The sequence below is a fragment of the Equus asinus genome, chromosome 2 (assembly GCF_041296235.1).
Source record: "Equus asinus isolate D_3611 breed Donkey chromosome 2, EquAss-T2T_v2, whole genome shotgun sequence".
NCBI lineage: Eukaryota > Metazoa > Chordata > Mammalia > Perissodactyla > Equidae > Equus > Equus asinus.
In genome coordinates this window covers 167,627,782-167,651,467 of record NC_091791.1, presented here as the reverse complement: position 1 = coordinate 167,651,467, position 23,686 = coordinate 167,627,782, and the positions used below count along the sequence as shown (strand labels likewise).

General features: G+C 38.5%; 1 long non-coding RNA gene and 2 gene segments (V, D, J or C); 1 reads left to right on the top strand and 2 right to left on the bottom strand.

Annotated features, from left to right (window-relative positions):
* The window catches only part of LOC106840669 (T-cell receptor alpha chain constant-like), a 1,015,328-nt gene that overhangs the window by 164,939 nt on the left and 826,703 nt on the right, over positions 1-23,686 (bottom strand).
* The window catches only part of LOC106840671 (T cell receptor delta constant-like), an 802,079-nt gene that overhangs the window by 80,564 nt on the left and 697,829 nt on the right, over positions 1-23,686 (bottom strand).
* Positions 3,977-23,686, top strand: part of LOC139044532 (uncharacterized) — a 43,987-nt gene continuing 24,277 nt past the window's right edge. For 2 of the 3 annotated variants that reach the window (XR_011501501.1, XR_011501500.1), the window contains exon 1: positions 3,977-4,060. This is a non-coding gene — a long non-coding RNA (uncharacterized lncRNA). The remainder of the gene's footprint in view (positions 4,061-23,686) is intronic. The other variant, XR_011501502.1, reaches the window with a different exon arrangement.

Here is a 23,686-nt window from a genome sequence, read left to right as displayed (position 1 = left end):
ACATATATTTGATGTTGTAAGCAACTGAAATTTTGGGATTGTTTGTTATAGATCATCTTCATAGCATAAATAGCTGATTAATAGTGATGCTAAGCCTTGGGGGGACCCCAACTATAAAATTACATGCTTAAAATTTTTGATGACTCCTGTTATCTTAGGATAAAATTGTATGAAACATGGACTTTTGCTTACCTCCCAGGCCTACTTCTTAGACTTTTCCACTTGCTCCCTCAAGCTCAGCTGCATTGAAATACTTGCTTTCTGAAGGCCCCAAGTTCTTTCATACCTCTTTGCCTTTGCCATGTGATTGCTTTTGCCTGAAATGCCCTTTCCTTCTTCAGTTCCCCAATTTGCTCCTTAACTGAGCTTCTTAGATCCTACTCATTTTCTGGTCTTAGCTTAGCTGTTGACTTCCCTGGAAAGTTCTAAATGATGGCTCAAGACTGGACTGGGTTAGATGCCCATCCATTCCCTGAATTCTCATGGCTTCCAGTGCTCATCTCTATCATTGAACTTAAACCCTTTTTCTCTCTTGTTCATTAGGTAGAGACCCTTGAGAGAAGGGATTTGTCTTGTTCATCTCTGTATGTCCTGTGCCAGCACAGTGCCTGACTCGATGAATGCTCAGAAAGTATCTTAGGACTCCATTTTAAGGATGCAGTATCTCATATTCAGAGAGGATAAGCTACAAAATGACAGAGCCATGGGACAAGCTCACATCTTTCCAAGTCTGAGTCTCCTGCTATCTTTCTGGCACCAGGGAGATTTATGGAACACTACCTCACCTTTTTTTAGTGGAGCACAGCACCAGTAGTTGCAAAGAAATTGATTTTTAATGTCAGCCTGAGTTAAGCATCAATGGAAACATAAATTTGTTGTGATTTGCTTCACATCATGAAATGTATTCTAAAGTCAAATAGAAATGTTTCACATTTCTACATATTTGGAGTATTCAAATCACATTCTTTATACTAACATGAGTGATCAAAGATGAATTGTGCTTCTGCAGTGGAGTCCTAGAATGTCCCAGCAGGGAGAGACTTCAAGGATCATATATTCATTCCCTTCGGTGTTCAGATGAGTCTACAAAGATCCAGGGGGATTTCACAACTTGGCCAAGGCTCTTCGAAGGAACACACAAGAAATCAAGTATCCTGTTACTGAAAAGTATATTTTTTGCTACACTAGGCAAATACTCAGTCTTCTTTGTTTTTTTAATCTGGTATTTATTATTTGAAAGTGTTTCTGGGTATCCTCTCAGTGCCACAGCTGATCTCTTTTCCTGAAGTAGTCACAGGGCAGCCTGGGCAACCTGGCATTTCTTTCTCTGTATGGATTTTCACTGTTGTGTGAGATCCTCTTCTGTGGGAAGGGGATGGGGTAGGCACAGGGCAGGTGTGTCTTGAAGTTCAGTTCTTTCCTGAAGGAGGCTGGGCCATGTTCTCACTGCCAGGCAAACTTATTCTCAGTGGGGAACAGAGGAAAGGGACAGTGTCAGGACTGGGTTTACCATGGTATTGTCCAGTCCTGATTGAGAGCAGACCTCATGCTTAGAGACTCAGAAACTTTGAGAAAATTTATGTGATACAAAGCCAAGAAATGAAATAGGAATCAGGCAGGAGTATCCTCCAGGCTTGGAATATTTGGGATGTGAACATTGAACTTATTTATCTCCACTCCCTGCTCCTGGTATTGACATGTACTCTTTGAGGGTCATAGACAAACTTTAGGATATTCAAAGGAGAATACCAGGCTATAGAAGAGACTTCAAATCCTGTACAGGGAGGAACAGCTAAGAAACATGGAGGAGTATAGAAAAGGAATGGAGATACTAGGGGTGTTTGATCATAGTCTTCAGATATCTGTCAGGAAAGAGCTGGCTTATTAGAAGGCAGCTGGATTCTCACGTCTGCTTATGCATTATCTCTATGGCAATATCTTGATTTAGTTGAAATATATGGGAATGCCCTGGCCTTATATAGGTATGTAGGTTGAAAAGAAGATTAGTTTCAACGTGGGATGTTAATGAACTTTTCATATTCTGTTACATGAAAATCCAGTGGTCTATGTGCATTTTTGATGGAACTTTCACCCACGCATGGTTTTGTAACATTATTCATTGGTCATTGGGGAAATTATTGGTTCACTGAGTTAGGCAACTTCTACATCTTAACACATTTCATTATGCAATATCAAAACATCATAGTAGTTAATATCACCACCAATATCTTGGAATCAGAGAAGTATTTAAATATTGGAGAGCCATCCAGCTCCTGGTGACAGGTACAAGTTTTCTTAAATTTAAATTTTTGTCCAAAAGCTTAAATTTTTATCATTAGCAACAACTATGAGCTGTTTCTCTTGGTGTGACTGGCTCAGTTCATTCACTTTCAAGAAGATGCCAACCAAACACCCCAATCTGAATAACCATAGTTTGTCTGTCAGTCATTCTTTCAAACAAACTGGTGTTTTCTGGAAAAATTGGCTAGTTCAGCTTGCAATTGAACAATTATTTATTTCACCATATAGTCAGCAACAGTGTTCATTGTTGTCTTAGAAATATGTCACATGAATATTCAATTTAAATTTGTTCACATGCCTAAAGATTCAGGGAGTTTCTTGACCAGAGAAGTATTCTTTAAGAAAATGTTAATTTTCAAGAAGCATATTGCAGTTTACTTTTAAAATTTGCTGCAGACTTTTTGGCCACTTAAAAATGAAAACTTTAGGAAACATTTTATTATAAAGCTTTTGAAACATTGGAAGAAAAGTAATTAATAGAATCAATATCTGACTGATCACTTAGATTCAATCATCATTAATGTTTGTCATATTTGCTTTTTATTATGGTCAATTATTTAAAAATAAATCACAAACATCATTACTATTCATTCCTATACACTTCAACATGTATTTTTAAAAAATAAAAGTATTTTTCTACATAACCATAATACTACCTCCCACCTAAGAAAATCTTCAATTCCCTAAAATCATTTAATAGCCAGTCAACAGTCAAATTTTCCTAATTCTTTCCAAAAAGTCTTTTACTGACATTTTTTGAAAACAAGAATCCAGAATCCAGCCCTGTGGCCTGGTAGTTAAGTTTGACACGCTCTGCTTCAGTGCCCCATCTTTGCTCCCCTGGCATGGACCTACACCACTCATCAGTGCCATGCTGTGGTAGCAACTCACATACTTAATAGAGGAAGGTTGTAACAGATGTTAGCTCAGGGTGAATCTTCCTCAGCAAAAAAAGCATGCAAAAAAGCGAACAAGAATTCAGTTAAAGACTGTGTAGTTAATTTGCTTGCCAAATCTTTTAAGTTCCTTTTTTAAAAAAATTGTTTTATTGAGGTCTTGTGGGTTTATAACATTGTATAAATTTTAGGTGAACATTATTATATATCAGTTTCTGTATAGACTGCATTGTGTTTATCCCCAATAGTCTAGATTTGTTTTTTGGTGGGGAAGATCGGCCCTGAGCTAACATCTGTTGCCAATCCTCCTCTTTTTGCTTAAGGAAGACTGTTGCTGAGCTAACATTTGTGCCAATCTTCCTCCACCTTATATGTGGGACACTGCCCCAGCATGGCTTGATGAGTGGTGTGTAGGTCTGCGCCCGGGATCTGAACCTATGAACCTGGTTCTGCCCAAGCAGAGCATGTGAACTTAACCACTAATGAGAGTGGGCTTTTTTTAGGTGGGGTTGATTGGCCCTGACCTAACATCTGTTGCCAATCTTCCTATTTTTGCTTGAGGAAGACTGTCATTGAGCTATCATCTCTGCCAATCTTCCTCTATTTTTGCGTGTGGGACACCACCACAGCATGGCATGATGAGTGGTTTGTAGGTCAATGCCTGAGATCCAAACCCATGAACTCTGGGCCACTGAAGCAGAGCGTATGAATTTAAATACTATGCCCCTGGGCTGGCCCCAATCAAACTTCTTTTTGCACTTGAGTTGCTGCTATAGCATGGCCACTAATAGACAAGTGGTTTAGGTTTATGCTGGGGAAGTGAACCCAGGCTGCACTGCCTTTGCTGCATCCTGTAAGAGTTGGTATGTTGCATTTTCATTTTCATTTGTCTCTAGCTATTTTTTGATTTCTCCTTTGATTTCTTCATTGATCCAGTTTTTGTTCCATAGCATGTTGTTTAGTCTCCACCTATTTGTGACTTTCTCAGTTTTTTTTCTTGTAGTTCTTTTCTGGTTTCATAACATTGTGGTTGGAAAAGATGCTTGACAGGATTTTAATCTTTTTAAAGTTATTGAGGCTTGCCTTATTTCCCTACATATGGTCTATCTTTGAGTATGTACAATGTGGACCTGAGAAGAATGTGCATTCTGTTAGGGATGGCATGTTCTATATATGTCTATTAAGTCTGTATGGTCTAGTATTCATTTAAGGCCACTGTTTCCTTGTTGACTTTCTGTCTGGATGATCTATCTATCCATTGATGTAAGTGGAATGTTGAGGTCCCCTACTATTATTGTGGTGCTGTCAATGTCTCCCTTTAGATCTATTAATAGTTGCTTTATATACTTGGGTGCTCTTTTCTTAGGTAAATATATATTCATAAGTGTTATGACCTTTTGGTGGAATGTCCCTTTTGTCATTATATACTGCCCTTCTTTGTTTGTCATTGTCTTTTTTATCTTGAAGTCTGCTTTGTCTGATATAAGTATGGCAACACCTGCTTTCTTTTGCTTGCCATTTGCTTTGAGTATCATCTTCCATCCCTTCACTCTGAGCCCAAGTTTGTCTTTAGAGCTGAGATGTGTTTCCTGCCGGTGGCATATTGTTGGGTCTTCTTTTTTAATCCATCCAGCCACTCTCTGTCTTTTGATTAGAGAATTCAATCTATTTACATTTAGAGTGATTATTGATATATGAGGGCCTAACACTGCCATTTTATCTCATTTTCCAGTTATTCTGTATTTCCATTGTTTCTTTTCCCATGTCTTTCTGGCTGCCATTTCGATTTGGTGGTTTGCTCAGTTTTCATGATTTATGGCTCTGCTCTGATTTTTTGTTTACTGGTACCTGAGGTTTTATAAGAGTTCTCATAGAGGAGATAGTCCATTTTCTGACAGCCTCTTGTCTCCATTAGCCTAAGCAGGTTCCATCCCTTTCCTCTTCTCCTTCTGAGCTATTGTTGTCACAAATTATTTTTCTTTGTACTATGAGTTTGTGACTAAATTGAAGTGTTTATAGTTATTTTTGATGCTTTCTTTTCCTTTATCTTTTATGTTATAATTAAGTGCTTGCTAGCCTATTCTGATAGAGAGCTAAAATTTTCTGATTTTGTCTGTCTGTTTATCTCCTTGGTCAAATCTGTGTAAGTCTTTGCCTTTGTGTTTAAGGTAGGAGGGCTCCTTTCATCATTTCTCCTTTGGCAGGTCCAGTGGTGATGAACTCCCTCAGGTTTTTCTTATCTGGGAAAGCTTTTAAGTTTCTCCATCAAATCTGAAGGATAATTTTTCTTGGATAGATTATTCTTGGCTGAAAGATTTGTGTTTCAGTATTTTGAATATATCATTCAATTCTCTCCTAGCCTGTTATGTTTCGCTGAGAAATATGCCAACAGCCTGATAGGGGTTTCTTTGTAGGTTATTTTCTTCTGCCTTGCTGACCTTAACACTTTTTCTTTGTTGTTTCCTGTTGTCAGTTTTAGTTGTATATGTGTTGGAGAAGGTCTTTTTGCCTTGATGTAATTAAAAGTTCTATTGGCTTCATATACTTGTAAGTCCAGTTTTTCTCCAGCTTTGGGAAATTTTCAGCTATTATTTCTTTGAACAAGCTCTCTGCTCCTTTCTCCCTCTCTACTCCCTCTGGAATATGTATAATCCTTATGTTACTTTTCCTAATTGAGTTGGATATTTCTAGAAGAGTGTCTTTATTTCTCAAAAACCTTAGTTCTCACTCCTCTTTCACCTGAAACATTTTCGTATTTCTATCTCCTAATTCACTAGTTATGTTCTCTATAAGATCTGCTGTATTTTTTGTGGTTTCTACATTGTTTTTTACCTCATGAATTGTGTTCTTCATATCCAGAATTTCTGTATAGTGTTTTTAAGCATTTCAATCTCTTTGGTGAAGTATTCCTTCTGTTCATTAATTTTATTCCTGAGCTTATTAAACTTCTTTTGGTGTTTTCTTGTAACTTGTTGAGTTTCTTATTGAACAACTATTTTTAATTCTCTGTCATTTAGTTTGCAATAATCTGTGACTTCAGGTTTGGTTTCTTGAGACTTGTCATTTTTCTTCAGCTCTGCAGTATTATTGTAGTTCTTCATGGTGTTTGATGAATTGATCTTCTACTGGCCCATTTGTGTAATATCAGATCACAGATTCCACCTGCCACTGCTGTGGGGGTGTGGGAGCTGTGTTTTCTGATCCTGCCCCATCTGCTGACAGTTGTGTCAGTTGAATCACTCTGAGTTTGTGTGGATAGGTCCACGAGGTTTTCGCTGAGTTGATGTACTGGGGGGGTGGTGGGGGCTCTTCTGCAGGCCAGCACTGCACTCATGGGTGTGTCCCACCAGCTGCTGTGTTGGTGTGGGGGGCACCTTCACATGAGCTGAGTCACCTCCACTTATCAGGATGTGCTTGCACAGGCAGGTGCCTTCTTATGGGCTGGCACTTTGTTCAGTGGGCAGGTCCTGCAGGCTGCTGTGCTTGGCAAGGCAGGGACTCTTCCTGTGGGCCTGGCTGCACTTGGAAGTTGGGGTACCTTCGCAGGGGCTGGGCCACTGCCGCTTGGTGGGGACCACTTGTATGGGCTGGCTGAAGTAGATCAGGCTACCACTCCAAAAGTGTTTGTGTGTTGGCCTGGCTGCCCCTGCTTCCACTGATAGTCATGCTGACCACTGTCTGAGGATCTGGGACCTGAGTCGTTTACTCAGGGAGTGGGAGGAGGCTGCTTCCCTAGTTCCACTGCTCCCTGGGGATCCAGTCTTCCCATCTTCAGATGTATAGCTGCATGGATGTCTGTTGTGTGGTGTAGGGAATCCTCTGTTGGTAAATGAATGTCTGTTTAGTGGTAACTTAGAATGGAGAGACAAAAGGAACAACTCACTCCACCATGATGCTGACATCACTTTTTTCTGTAATTTTTCCCCTTATGCTGTTTTCCCTCCACTGTACATTTTTTTGTTCATCGCGTTGATTATTGAAGGGACTAGATCTGCTGTTCTTTAGAATGTCTCACTTTCTGGATTTGTCTAGTCATTTCTTTGTGGAATCCTTTAACTTGTTCTTCTAGCTCCCTTTTCTCACATTAGTACTAGAAGTTTGATTAGGTTAGTTTATTTATTTTCTATTAGGTGTGTACGTGATGCTGTGTCCTGCATCCTGCATCATGTCAAGATGGACATAATGACTTGATGAGGCTGTGGTCAATCACTAGGATAAGATAGTGACAGAGAAATCTATCTTTTGTAAAGTTACATGTTCCTATTGGACTAGCAAGTAATCTGAGACTATAAAATGTTTTTAAAACTTTTTGTTTGGCTTGGAATATCTTTTTCTTCATGATTGCTTGTGTGAAGTAGAAAGCTAGTCATATTTCTTCCTTCTGTAAATGTGAATGCCCAGACTCTGCTATACCAGAGAGAAATGTTATAAACTCATCAGTATATGCTGAAAAATTAATATCTGAAAGACTCTGCTCTTTTAAAAAATAAGGAAGCCAAGGATGATATACTCCATTTCTGAACTAAAAATGAGAATTTCATAAACATTTAATCTATGAGAATTGTTTATATTCCCTGAATGTGGGCTCTTCTGATTTTATTTTGAATGAGTTGATGTATTCTATCCTTTAAGCCATAAGCCCAGTTATTTTGTACACCATGGGATGAAGCCTAGGTATCGTTTTCTTCCCCTGGGCATTGATTTTTATCTTCTAGATTTAAAAAGAGCAATTGGGGGGTCAGCCTCATGGTGTAGCAGCTAAGCTTGTGTACTCTGCTTTGGTGGCCTGGGGTTAGCAGGTTCATATCCTGGGCATGGACCTATGCACTGCCTATCAAGCCATGCTGTGGCAGGTGTCCCCCATATAAAATAGAGCAGGATGGGCATGAATGTTAGCTCAGGGCCAATCTAGCTCAGCAAAAAGAGGAGGATTGGTGGTGGATGTTAGCTCAGGGCTGACCTTCCTCACCAAAAAAAAAGTTAAATAAAAGAGCAATTGAACTTGGTGTGCCAACTGGTGATTGTAATCCCAGGATGAAGTGATTAATCCCTGTGTTTTTGGATCAAAATGTGCAGAGTCAGGAGAAGAGTGAAGGAAAGCCCAGGATATGTAATGCTCTGATCTATGGTATTAACCTTGATTGATTCTCTGAAGTGAATGGAAATATTGCTTAGTTTGCAGGTAATATCTTTCAAAAACACATAATTTAGATATGTAGGGATAAATTATGCCTTTGCTGTGGTATGAGGAGATTTCTTGGTGGCGTTAGGTCAGAGAGGGTGATTCTTACCTCTGAAATAATATTCCCATTCATGCTAAGTCTTCCACTATCTTCAAGGACCACCTCAAGATTTATCTCCAAGAGCTCGTCCCAGCTTACTCTACCCAACAATATTTTCCCTTCCACCATCTGTTTACTTATTCATGACTTTCTGATAACTCAGATTTTCTTTGTGAGGAGTCTGTACTCTTCATCACATCTCTGGGCCGTTGGTCCAGTGCTACCTATTAATGGCCTTCTTGTCATCTCTACTTCTTCGTTTAACAGTTGTCTCATCAGGACAAGACATGTGAACTGTCAGAATTTGAGGATTTCACCTTGTGGATCTGCTTGAAATTATGACCTTAAAAATACATTATTAAAAGTAAAATTTGGACTCTGAAAGCATGTCATATTCCAATGAGATGGAATTCAGTTCACAACAACCACTTTCCAAGCACTTGTCTTTTTTTGTACCGGGCATTGAGCTCTTTGAAGCGAGGAACTATGTAAATTAGACAGTCGTGGGTTCCACTTCTTGGTTCACCATATACTAGTGTGTGACCCAGTATGATGGCTCACAGTCATTATTAGTTCCATCCCCTTTACGTCTTTGATGAGATTCTCTTTTACATTGCTATGGACATTTTTAATAAATATTATTAAAATGTGTGGCTGGGATTTTTTATTACTGATGACTTTGGTGATCCTTATTCACATTCTGAAAGCATTCCAGTGGATAATATGGAGTAAATCCCTAAAGGAAGAAGTCAAGGGGCAAGAAATCTCATGTATTACATCCTTGTGACAATGAGAGGACTCTCCCTGATGCTGAGACATACAGTGTGGATCACAGCTGGGTGTTTTTTTTTGTTGTTGTTAGGAAGGGTGGCCCTGAGCTAACATCTCTTTCCAATCTTCCTCCTTTTGCTTGAGGAATTTGTCGCTGAGCTAACATCTGTGCCAATCTTCCTTTATTTTATGTAGAATGAGGCCACAGTGTGGCTTGACAAGTAGTGCTAGGTCTGCATCCAGGATCCAAACTGTGAATCCTGGGCTGCCGAAGTGAAGCACACGAACTTAATCACTATGCCACCGGGCTGGCCCCACAGATGGGTGTTTTTGAACAAAGCCTTAGTAAACTTCAACCTCCATGGTACCATAGTCACAGTGAAACAGAGCAGTACAATGTCTTCTCTTTTTTTCCTTCCTTGAAATTTTGCCATCACCATCCTCTGCCATCTAGCATGCCTCAGAAATCTCCATTGGCCAGTGCTGTTATTGTGGTTAAATTCTTTAAAACTCAGACGTACAAAAGTATTACAATCACACAAATCGTTAAGTAAAATACTAAAAACCTAAAAAAGTAATGGGCAAAGGACAAATGAAGAAGGTCACTGGTGATTAACAAACCTCAAAAAAGGTTTCAACACTTTGGTAATAAAAAATGTAAATAAAGCGTTAACAAACTACTTTTTTTTTTGACAGATATTTAAACAATGCTTTCGTTAAAAAGGTGATGTACCCAATGCTGGAAAGATGTAGGTAATGATATAAATTGCTATATTTTTATTGGAAGCAAATTAGTTAATATCAAGAGGGTGAAAATATTTATACTAGTTTGAGCAAATATTTCCACTTTGGTGAATTGACGGTGAGACAATACTACTGATGTTTGAATATGAAGTGAGTTTTATTATCCTCAGAGAAAATAGAGTCCCCTTATATTTGATTACTTACAAAAATCACAAAAAGCAATATTACAATTCTTTCATGCAATTATTTTATGTTGCACAATTTAGTATAATTTAGTGAAGACACATTAACGTGGGATGATCTCAAACAATGCTAGTTCATGGATACTTAGGGAAGTCAGCTGATGAGATTAGTGAAAAAGATGACTAAGTAATTCAACAAAAACTTGGTAACAATTCTTGGGAGTATGCCTTCAAAATTATAAGTGTTTAAATAAATCTTTTAAAGGAAATTTTTTGTTGTGGGCATCATGAATATTCACTTCCAGGATAAAAGTCAAAACAACAATTCTAATATTTTTTGAACAGAATTGTGGTTCAAAAATGTTTTAGTGACAGCTTCATATATGGATTCATAATGTGTTATAATTCAGACAACTTAGACACAAGTGAATTTGATATGCTCTGGGAAAATGTGTGATGATTTAAAAAAGCAGCTCTACTGATGACAAATACATGGATTTCAGATGCTTGTGAGGAATTTATGAACTATGAGAACGGAAAAAAGCAGTATTCCAAATTAATATAATATTTTTAAAATATGTGATGTTAAATATGTATGTGCAAGTAGGTTAATATGTAAACAGATATATATATATGAAATATATATAAAGCTTATATGTGTAGTTTCCTCATACACATAAATGATAATTTCTAATAATGACAAATTTATAAGTACAGGTTTGTTGATTATAGCAATTTTTGTAATTGGAAAAATGTAGAAGCTCCCTAAATTCCCAGTTATAAGAAAACTCATTAAGTATAGGGTGCTCCTAGATACGATATTAATGTAGCTCATTAAAAACATTGATTAAGGAAAGTATCTGATAACATAGTGGATTTTTATAGACTGTTAAAAAGGATACAAACATGTATATGGAGTATGATTACATATCCAGAGTATATAATAATCTATACATTGAGAAGGAAAACTGGGAAGGAATTTGGCATAATAATAACTGCAATTGCTTTTTGGTAGCAGTCCTGATTTCCTTTCAACATAGAATATTCTGTAATGAATTCCAGGGAGAAAAAGAGCTCAGGTCATTGAGTTCTAGCTCCCAGCTGGTGTAGACAACCTTGCCAGTGTAGTCATCCACCTGAACTCACTCTCTGACAAGGATGTTGGTTTCACTGCTCAATGGCATTCAACTATATATTTTTATTTCAAAAGTTCTTTTTTCACTTGAAGCAACAGAGACACAAATAGAAAAACTCTTAAAGTTTGATAGACATTTATAAAAATTCCATTTCACAATAAATTCCTAAATTCTTAAAACTGTTCCTTCATGATTGATCTCTTTTTAAAAATTATTTTACTATTTTTAAAATTGAGATATAATTGACATATAACATTGTATTAGTTTTAGATGTGCAACATAATGATTTGATATATGTATATATTGTGAAATGATTACAATAAGTTTAGTTAACATCCATCACTACACATAGGTATAACTTTCTTTTTTTTTATTGTGGTAACATTGGTTTATAACATTATATAAATTTCAGGTGTACATTGTTATATATTTTGATTTCTGTGTAGGTTATGACATAGTCATCACCCAAAGACTAATTACAATCCATCACCACACACGTGTGCCTAATCGCCCTATTTTCCCTCCCCCTGCCCACCTGCCCCATTAACCTCTGGTAACCACCAATCCACTCTGTTTCTACGTGTTTGTTTGTCATTGTTTCATCTTCTACTTACGAGCGAGATCATATGGTATTTGACTTTCTCCCTCTGACATATTTCACTTAGCATAACACCATCAAGGTCCATCCAGGTTGTCACAAATGGTCAGATTTCATCGTTTTTTATGGCTGAGTAGTATTCCATTGTGTATTTATATCACATCTTCTTTTTCCCTTCATCCCTTGATGGGCACCTAGGTTGTTTTCAAGTCTTGGCTACTGTGAATAATGCTGCAATGAACATAGGGGTGCATATATCTTTATTCATTTATGTTTTCATGTTATTTGGAAACATATCCAGTAGTGGAATAGCTTGGTCATATGGCAGTTCTATTCCTAATTTTTAAAGGAATTTCCATGCTGTTTTCCATAGTGGTTGTACCAGTTTGCACTCTCAACAGCAGTGTATGAGGGTTCCCTTCTCTCCACATCCTCTTCAATACTTATTGTTTCCTGTATTGCTAATTATAGGCATTCTGATGGGAGTGAGGTGATACCTCATTGTAGTTTTGATTTGCATTTCCCTGATGCTTAACGATGTTGAGCATCTTTTCATGTGCCTGTTGGCCATCTGTGTATCTTCTTTGGAGAAATGTCTGTTCAGATCTTTTGCCCATCTTTTAATTGGGCTGTTAGTTTTTTTGTTGTTGAGATGTATGTGTCCTTTGTATATTTTGGATATTAACCACTTATCAGATATATGGATTGCAAATATCTTCTTCCAATTGTTACGTTGTCTTTTAGCCTTGTTGATGGTTTCCTTTGCTGTGCAGAAGCTTTTTAGTCTGATATAGTCCCATTTGTTTATTTCTTCTATTGTTTCCCTTGCCCAGTCAGACATGGTATTTGAAAATATGCTGCTAAGACAGATGTCAAAGAGCGTGGTGCCTGTGTTTTCTTCTAGAAGTTTCATGGTTTTGGGTCTTACATTCAAGTCTTTAATCCATTTTGAGTTAATTTTTGTAAATGGTGTAAGATACTGGTCTACTTTCATTCCTTTGCACATGGCTGTCCAGTGTTACCAACACCATTTATTGAAGAGACTTTCCTTTCTCCATTGTATGTTCTTGGATTCCTCATCAAAAATTAGCAGTCCATAGATATGTGGGATGGTCTCTGGGCTCTTAATTCTGCTCCATTGATCTTTGTGTCTGTTTTTGTGCCAGTATCATGCCGTTTTGGTTACTATAGCTTTGCAGTATATTTTGAAACCAGGGAGTGTGGTACCTCCAGCTTTGTTCTTTTTTTCTCAGGATTCCTTTGGCTATTCAGGGTCTTTTCTTGCTCCATATAAATTTTAGAATTCTTTGCTATATTTCTGTGAAAAAGAGTTGTTGGAATTTTGATAGGGATTGCATTGAATCTGTAGATTGCTTACAAAGTATGGATATTTTAACTATGTTAATTCTTCCAATCCAGGAGCACAGAATATCTTTCCATTTCTTTGTGTCTTAATTTCTTTCAACAATGTTCTATAGTTTTCAGTGTACAGATCTTTCACCTCTTTGGTTAAGTTTATCTCTAGATACTTTACTGTTTTTGTTGCAGTTGTAAATGGGATTGTATTCTTAATTTCTCTTTCTGTTACTTTGTTGTTAGTGCATAAAAACACAACTGATTTTTGTATGTTGATTTTGTATAGTGAAAATTGAACATATTCATTTATTATTTCTAAAAGTTTTTTTGTGTGGATTCCTTAGGGTTTTCTATATACAAAATCATGTCATCTGCAAATAGTGACAGTTTCATTTCTTCCTCTCCAATTTGGATCCCTTTTATTTCTTTTTCTTGCCTGACTGCTCTGGCTAAGACTTCCAACACTATATTAAGTAAGAGTGGTGACAGTGGGCATCTTTGTCTAGCTCCTGTTCATAGAGGGATAGCTTTCAGTTTCTCTCCATTGAGAATGATATTAGCTCTGGGTTTGTTATATGTGGCCTTTCTTATGTTGAGGTAGTTTCCTTCTATACCCAAATTATTCTGAGTTTTTATCATAAGTGGATGCTGTATCTTGTCAAATGCTTTCTCTGCATCTATTGAGATGATTATGTGATTTTTTTCTTCATTTTGTTAATGTGGTGTATCACATTGATTAATTTGCAGACGTTGAACCACCCCTGTGTCTTTGCAATGAATGCCACTTGATCATGGCATATGATCTTTTTAATCTATTGTTGTATTCAATTTGCTAGTATTTTGCTGAGGATTTTTGCATTGATGTTCATCAGTGATATTGACCTGTGATTTTCTTTTTTGGGGGATATCTGTGTCCGGTTTTGGTATCAGGGTAATGTTGGCTTCATAGAATCAGTTAGAAAGTTTCCCCTCCTCTTCAGCTTTTGGAAGATTTTGAGGTGGATAGGTATTAAGTCTTTGAATGCTTGGTATAATTCACCAGGGAAGCCATCTGGTCCTGGACTTTATTTTTGGGGAGGTTTTTGATTACTGTTTTGATCTCCTTACTGGTCATTAGTCCGTTCAAATTCTCTTTTTCTTCTTGATTCGGTTTTAGAAGTTTGTATGTTTATAAGAATTTCTCCATTTCTTCTAGATTTATCCAATTTGTTGACGTATATCTTTTCATAGTATTGTTTTAAAATCTTTTGTATTTCTGAGGTGTCTATTGTAATTTCTCCTCTTTAAGTTCTGATTTTACTTATTTGAGCCTTCTCTCTTTTTTTTCAGTGAGTCTATCTAAAGGTTTGTCAATTTTGTTTATCTTTTCAAAGAACCAGCTCTTGGTTTCACTGATTCTTTTCTATTTTTTAAGTCTCTATTTCATTTATTTCTGCTCTGTTCTTTATTATTTCCTTCCTTCTATTGATTTTGGGCTTTGTTTGTACTTCTTTTTCCAGTTCCTTTAGGTGCACTGTTAGATTGTGTATTTGGGATTTTTTTTGTTTGTTGAGGTAGGCCTGAATTGCTAGAAACTTCCCTCCTAGAAATGCTTTTGCCTTATCCCACAGATTTTGAAATGTCATGTTTTCATTTTCATTTGTCTCCAGGTAATTTTTGATTTCTCCTTTGATGTCTTCATTGACTCAATTGTTGTTCAGTAGCATTTTATTTAAGCTCCATATATTTGCGGCTTTTCTGATTTTCTTCCTGTAGTTGATTTGTAATTTCTTACCTCTGTGGTCAGAAAAGATGCTTGGTATTACTTTAATCTTCTTAAATTTATTGAAACTTGTTTTGTGGCCTATATGTGACCAATTCTGACGAATGTTCCGTCTGCATTTGAAAAGAATGTGTATCCTGTGGTTTTTGGATGGAATGTGCTATGTATACCTCCTAAGCCTTCTTGTCTAATGTGTCATTTAAGGACAATATTTCCATATTGATCTTCTGATTGAGTGATCTATCCTTTGGTGTAAGTGGAGTGTTAAAGTCCCCTACTATTATTGAATTACTGTCTATTTCTCACTTTATGTCTTTAAGAATTGCTTTATATAGTTAGCTGCTGGGTGCATAGATATTTACAAGTGTTATATCCTGTTGATTGTTTCTTCCCTTTATCATTATGTAGTGCCTTTCTTTGTCTCTTGTTACTGTTCTTGTTTTCAAATCTATTTTTGTGATATAGGTATTGCTACCCTAGCTTTCTTTTCTTTGCCATTTGCATGGAGTGTCTTTTTCCATCCCTTCACTTTCAGTTTGTGAGTGTCTTTAGGTCAGAAGTGTGTCTCTTGTATGCAGCATATATATGGATATTCTTTTTTATCCAATTGGCCACCATAAGTCTTTTGATTGGAGCACTTAGTCTATTGACATTTACTGTAGCTATTAATAAATATGTACTTGTTGCTATTGTGTTACTTTTTTTCCTGGGTGTTTTAATAGTTCTTCTCTGTTCCTTTCTTCTTCTCTTGCTCTCTTTCCTTGTGGCTTGATGGCTTTCTGTAGTATTATGTTTGGGTTCCTTTCTCTTACTTACTTGTGTATTTATTATAGGTTTCTGGTTAATGCTTACCATGAGGTTTGTACATAACAATCTACATATATAGCAATCTATATTAAACTGATAGTCTCTTTAGTTTGACCTCTTTCTAAAGCTCTACTTTTTTACTCCCCTCCTCCCACATTTTATGTTTTTGATATCATATCTAACCTCTTAGTTTCTGCGTGTGTATACATTATCTTCCTGTCATTGAAATAGGTGATTTTAGTACTGTTGTCTTTTGACCTCCATATTATCCTCACAGGTTTTTAATCTGCTACCTTTACTGTATTTTTGCCTTTACTAGTGCTTTTATTGCCCCCTTTTTGGGATAATTTTCTTATTCCTATTTGTGGTCTTCTCTTTCCACTTAAATAAGTCCCTTTAGCATTTCCTGTAAAACTGATTTCTTGGTGAAAAACTCTTCTAAATTTGCTTGTATGGGAAATTCTTTATCTCTCCTTTCTTTCTGAGTGATAATCTTTCTGGGTAGAATATTCTTGGCTGTAGGTTTTTTCCTTTCAGCACTTTAAATATATCCTGCCACTCCCTTCTATCCTGCAAGGTTTTGGCTCAGAAGTCAGCTAATAAAGTCATGCGGTTTCCTTTGTACGTCACTTGTTGCCTTTCTCTTGTGGCTTTTAGGGTTTTCTATCTTTAATTTTGGACATTTTAATTACAGTGTGTCTCAGTGTGGGCCTCTTTGAGTTATTCTTGTTTGGTGCTATCTGTGCTTCCTGTACTTGGATATCTGTTTTCTTTCTCAGGTAAGGAAAATTTTCAGCTATTATTTTTTCAAATATATTCTCTGCCCTTTTGTCATTCTCTTCTCCTTCTGGAACATCTGTAATATGAATTTTAGTGCACTTTTGTTGTCCCAGAGTTCCCTTAAATTGTTCTTGCTCTTTTTAATTCTTTTTTGTTTTATATGTTCAGCTTGAGTGATTTCCTGTAGTCTTTCATCCATCTTGCTGATCTTTTCTTCTGTGTCATCTAATCTGCTATTGAGTCCCTCAGTGAATTTTTCATTTTGCATATTGTACTCTTCATTTATGATTGGTTCTTTTGTATATTTTCTGATTCTTTGTTGACATTTTCAGTGTATTCATCCAGTTTTCTCCCAAGATCAGTTAGCATCCTTATGACTTTTTGTTTGAACTCTTTGTCAGGTAGATTGTTTATTTCTGCTTCATTTAGTTCTTTTTCTGTCATTTTGTCTGTTTCCTTGATGGGAACATATTCCTTTGCCTCCTCATTTTGCCTCTTTCTCCAGGCTTTTATCTATATATTAGATGGGTCAGCTATGTCTCCTGATCTTGAAGTGGCTTTATGTAAGAGATGCCTTTTGAGGCCTAGCACTGTGCTTCCCTCTCATCACCAGTTCCAAATCTTCCAGGAGTGACCCCTGTGTGGGCTACTTGTGTCCTTCTGTTGTGGCAGCATTATTCTTGCTGCAGGTGCTCATGGAGACTAGGTTGTCCCCCCTGGCTGGTTGGTTGTAATTCTCAGCTGCATGTGACTGCTATGGACCCTTAAGTCACTTTATCCAATTTGGGGAGCCCCAGTACTGTTGGCTGCAAGGTCTAATAGCATGTTCTTGTTGCAGTTTTCCTGTTAAGTGAGTGGGCCCTGAGTGTGGATTGTTGTTAGGCTCAGGGGCTTACAATTGCTCTAGGCCTCTGGCCTGTGAGGTTGTTGTCAGCTCTTTGAGGATTGCAGCTGAGTGAAGCTGGGCCCAGGCATGGGAGGACCCAATTGTTTCAGGCTTTTGAAGGTGGAGCCAGTCCCCTATGTAGCTGTTTGTGAAGCACAGGTCATCTGTTGCTAATAAGCCCCAGGACCCACAGGTCTACACACTGTCAACGTCCTGGCCCTTGCATACAATCTGGTCTCCTGAAGTGTAACCAGTCGACCCACTACAGAGGCTCCCACACACTTCACCAATGACCTCCCACTCCACCACTCCTCACACATGCCCTGCCCTGCAGAGATGGACCCAATTGCCTACCTTTAGTGGATCCAGGCACCCAGTCTATGCTGTTCAAAAAGTTGCCTGAAGGCTTGTTTTTGGGTGGGGCAATCCCTGGGGTGGGCTGCCTGTCCTGGCTGGATTAAGTTGGTGCTTTAGTGGATGGGGAAGACCCCTGGACTAATAGGTCAAGGGAAGAATTCTGATGGTACCTGCCAGGGTCTGTGTCTGTATGCTTGTACTAGGTTACAATAATGGATGCCAACGATGTCTCAGTCCCTAGAGAGGTCTCACCTCTCACCAAGATGCACCCAGAATGTATGAAGTGAGTCTCTTTTCACCAAAGGACTGTGCACCTTTCTTTCTGGTGATTTTAGGTTACTTTCTGAAACTGGTGAATTTGTGCATGAGTTCTTTGAGAGCCTGCTTTTTTCCACTTATGTCCAATAGCTTTTCTAGGGGTAGTCCTCGCTGTAGTCAATAGCCAGAAAAGCCAGATATTATGAGACTTTTCTCAGTTGTGCTGAGTCTGAAGGATGCTTACAGTGGTAATGCTCTCCTGTTCAGGTACCCTGTTCCTCCAGGGAAGGCTGCATACCTTGCGGTTGCTCCTGGCCTGCTGTGAAGCACCACAGATTTTAGAGGTGGCCTTTTTCTCCCCAGAAGAAATTTCTGCCTCTTCTGCCTCAGTCAGGACTGTCCCTTGTTGTGGAGGTTCTTTTTATCCAGTTTTCACTCCTTTCTCAGGGGTAATAGTTCCAAAAATAGTTGTAGCTTTGTTGTATTCATGGTGTTCATGGGCAGAGATGAGTTCAGAGTCTGTCTATGCCACCATCTTGACACCAACTGGCATTCAACTATTTCAAAGCTATTTCTGCTATTGAAATTAAATATTTTTCTGGGTATCCTTTCTTTTTGTCTCTATTGGCCCCAAATCTTCCCTCTGCTGAAGGCTCCTCTCCACAGGCAGGTTAATGTTATCTTTGGCTCTGTGCTCCAGCTGGAACTCTTCCTGGACATGAGATGAGGAGTGACTGCTCTGGAAGACTCTAGACTCTCCTTGTATGATCTACACTGAGCCTACAAGTGAAGGGAGAACAAAATTCCATGTTTCATTTTGGGCACTGTTCCTCAACCTTTGAAAATTCTGCCCTCTTTGAATTAGCCTTTAGTTTATGGCATCATTTCTATTAAAGTACATTGCCCCTCCCACTCTAATCTCAGGAAATCTAAAGCCTCCATCTATTTTCATCACTCACAAATTAGTATGATTGGTTTCATGTCTTTCTTGATGTCAGGTTTTGATGGGAATAGAATGAAAGAATATGAGGGACATGTTGGGGAAGAGGGTCAAAGGAAAGGGCACAGAAAGATGAGAATGGGGAGCCCTGGATGACCTAGTTTACAGTTTGCAGAGGGCTTTCAGCTGGCAGCCTCCCTTAGCAATTGCCAAGACTTTGGGTTATTCTAGCCACAGCTAAGGATGTCTTTTTTTTTTTTTTGAGGAATCTGCAGGATTTAAGAATTCTACACTCCTTGAATTCTCATATTTTCTGTCAGAGACTCTAAGAAAACAAAACACACATCCTAATACCAGCCTTTATATATTCTGAGACAATTATTTTAATATCAACTCAAATGATAAATACTCTGAGTCGACAGCAAGATTTTCTCTTGTATGAATGTCTGTTTCTCTCTTTGCACTTTCTCCTTACTTTTCTTATCTTTCTTAGCTTTGCTAAGTTGGCAGTGCACAGTAAGGACCATTTTTGGGGAGCAAAAAGTAGTAAAGGAAATCTACAGACTTAGGGAAAGCCAAGGTACAGTCTCTCACAGACAGTTGCAGTACAGAACATCCTTGCAAGACCTGGAACAAACTAGCAGTGATATTCTGATGAGCCGAATCCCCATCACCATTGCCCCACATGCAGAGAGAAGAAAGATTCTGCTGCTCATGTCTTTGAATGCCTATCCAATGTATGATCACCATGTAGGATTCAGAGAGTGATATGGGCAAGGTCAGTGATATAGGAAGGCACTATGTCTAAGCTTTGGATAGATTTGCAGCTTTTCCTAAAGTAAATGTTAAGTTGTAATACCTACTTTCCATTAATTCCCTTAACTCTCAGCTTTCTAAAATCTTAAAACACAGCCTTCTTAATTCCCAACAGGAAATATCAAATGTCTGAAGATGCTAGGGAGAAATTTTCCCAGTCTCTCTCTTTGAGCAGGTGTTAGATGATTGATGGATCATAAGTATGGGAATTTCTAAGAAGCTGATTCTCATGCCCTGCCTTGATGGATGCTTCCTAGGTAGTCGGTGGCTTTGATCCTCATCTGTTGTGAAGTGTCCCAAGGCCAGCAGCTTTTGTTCTCTCAATTGGAAATCAAATGTGTGGTGTTCAGAGTACAGGAACCACAGGATGTGGATATTCTGGGTCTCTGGTGCCTCCTAAGAAATATGCATCTGTTGGCCTAGGCAGCTAGTGAGAAAACTGAGTCAGTACCGGACGTGAGCAGTTTCTTAGCACCCAAGTCCCATCCATCCCACCATTTTCCACCTATGTCTTAGAATAATGAGCTCTTCCAGGTATATTCACCAATATTTATTCTCAAATCTATAGTCATAGATCAAAGTGATGGCATAAACAATGCCGAACAAGGAGATCTTTCCTCCAGATGCGATGGAGACCAGATGGCTTGTGGTGTGGAAGCCAAAGAGCCATGACAGAACCATCCTAACCCCTCCTGGCAAACAATCTATCCAAAGAGAAAGTCATTGTAGGAAGAGAGTTTCTTTCTTATTTTTCTCATTAAAATAGAGGTGAACAAATCCTGGTGCAAAATTGTCTTCTTTCCATACAACCAATCTGCACTGATAGTTGAGTTAATTACTGTATGTAGGATAGAGTTTCAGTTTTCATCACTGAACCTTCTATGTAGAAACAATGGACAAGAACTGGGAGAAATACATCTATATGGAAATATGGGGTGATTAGAGACCTGTTTATACATATCCTTTTGAGGCTTCGCATTAGAGAGAGGGGAAAAGTTTACTCTCAAGTCAGATTCACTTCCTTACCTCTAGCCTCCAGACTAACACAAGACTATGTTGACTTGTGTCAGGTTGTGAGTAGACTAGGTCTGCCATAAATACGTAGCAGAATGAGATGTGCTATTAGGAGCACAAAAGTAGACCAGAGAGTTGGAGTTTTCTAAGGTGCAATGTTTCTTTCTTCCACTAAAGGCATGTGATCTGGATAGCTCCCATTACAGTCCATTCCCTTCAACGCAAAGGCATTCAAGCCTTTGTCCTGGGGCTTCATAGGACCCATAGATCTTGGAGAATTGAAGATTCAGTTGTGAGCCTTTACAGGAGTAATATATAGATAACCCAACCTTTTCCAATGGCAAATTACAGTGATGAAGTAGCTGGACCTGGATTTGCGTAGAAACGTTTGAATCTTCCTGAGTCGGGAACCTTCAAGCATCATAATAACAATGGAGCTCAGACTCAGTCCCAAAATTCTGCTCAGGGGTCAGATCTGTGAGAAAACTTCCCCAAAATGGCACAAGTGAGTGATAACTTTCCAGATCTGCATGTGTTTTGTTAGGACTAAGAAGTAAAAATCAGGATAGGTAGGGAACTCTTGTATCATTTCCTTGTTGAGGTGCAAATGGTCTCGGAACATTATTCTTGGAGGGTGTAAGGCTGAGAGTGGGGGAGGTTTGCAGGAAGAACTGAGAGATGGAACATTTACAGAGTATCAACACTTTGTGAGTAGATTTCATAGAGGAAAGTATGATTTTAGAAGGTGGAGGCCCAAGCATCATGACTAGAGAAAGACATTTAGAAAAAAATTCTGTAGAAAACATTAATTGAATGACTAAATATGGAGCAATAACACTGAGAGTATTTTTTTCTGAAGTTATATTGCCTTAAGATAGTTCAAACTTCAGCTTTTTGCTCCCAATAGCTGAGTAGGATAGCAGAGAAATGGAAGAAGAAATCTCTCCATAGACATTTCTGAAGAAATTCAAAATTTAACTTGTACCTTGACCTTGTAATGGAAATAAGGATGCACAGGAAAGTCCTTTGAGAGCTAGCTTCAGAAGGGAAATACTAGCAAATGCAAAAAAGCCAGAGCATTTAGAGAAGAAGAGGAAATTCCATGGTCAGTGAATGTTCACATTTAATATAGTTTGGAACATTTAATTTTCATCAGAATATCAATAACATTTCAGTGATCTTGGGTCTGGATGCCTTGTGTTGAGTAATGACTGCAGTTTCTATTTTGTGTGAGTTCAACTAGGGATGCACAGGGCAAAATTAATCTGATCTTAGAAAGATGGCACTTGTTGCTTATCCAACTGGTTTGTGGTAATTTAATCAATTGCCAATAGGGGTGGATTTGCCTTTTGTAGGCTATTTTCTGGAGAGGGGGTAGAGCACATATTCTTATCTATGGACTTTCCAGTCCAGTACACTTCATGAAATGCTCTGAATTGTTGTTTTCTATTGTTTGATATTGTTGCTACTTTCTCAATCTAAAGCTAATTCTCAGGGAAATGGGTATCGCCCAGGGGATGGGTTTGGACCTATGACTGTTCCAGAGTCAAAGCCTTCATAGTCACCAGTGTTACCTTAAGGACAGATAATGTGTGGATAACAAGAGGTGATAGGGAGATGTGAAGCGCTGATCAGGTATGGGTGATTTGCAATGTAGTCAGCATTGCAATGAACAATTATAGCTGGTGAGGGCCTAAAAACAAATCAATCTGTCTTTAAAGTGCATCTTCCCAACTGCAAAGCAAAGCATTCAGGCAAACGTCTCTAGAGACTTGGATTCAGGAATTCCATATGAGATGGCACATGTGACTCTCTTTTCCAATAGAACCAATATGAACCAAGACAAAAAATGGGTTTTAAAGCAGCATCTTTTCATAGTCCCCAAATGTGACTACAAGAACATGTTGAAACACCAGTTTCACCCAAAGGTGAACAGCAGTGAGTGAGAGGTCGGCTGCTAGGAGTCACCTCTTCTGGTCTAGTCAACTTCCTGGTATTCTTTCTGGGTCACCTGCTGTGTTCACTCCTGGGGCATGGTAGAAGGCTGAGTATTTTCCAGGGAAATGCCTTGTCACCCTTGCATTTTTGGATAGGTCTCTGTGAGTTGTGTAGCAGTGTGCTTCTGCTTCATATTGTTCCCTCCACAGTGCTACAGAGCTTTACAAAAACCTCCCCTTGGCTGGTCCTATGTGGCTTTTGAGAACCCCTGGGGCTGGATGTTTTCTCCAAGTCAAGCAGCAGCAAGATCAAAGAGTTTCGGTGGTTAGGTCAGGGCAGGCTCACCCAGGTGCTTCTATCTGAGGCTCTTCCCCAGTGGCTAGATCTGCCCTGGAGTTTATTAATAGAATGGACTTTCAGATTCTCACATCTACTCCCATCTGTGCTTTCTGGCCAGTATATGGTCACATGGTTTCCCACGGAAGAGTTTGCCAGGTATTTGAATGTCTCAAATGGATTCTACATGCTGTGAATTAGGAAGAAAATGTTTGTGGTGAGTGTAATTTCTCCTGTCCTCTCTCAGCTTCCAAATCATCTGTCCCACTTTATACCTGAGCGGTGTTGTACAGTTTACAAAGGGCTTCCACAAAAATTTAAAAAATCCTCTCCATTGACTCCCTGGTTGCCAAATTCAAGGCGAGCAATCCATTTGGTGCTTTGTGTGGTTTACAAAAGGTAACCCTGCTGGGTGAGTGCAGAGACAGCCTCTTGGCTTCAAGCTTGGCAATCAGATGGCACCTTTGTATTCCTTTTAAATGCTTCCTCTTTCTCCTGTTCTTGCAGCTCCATACCAGGACCTCGG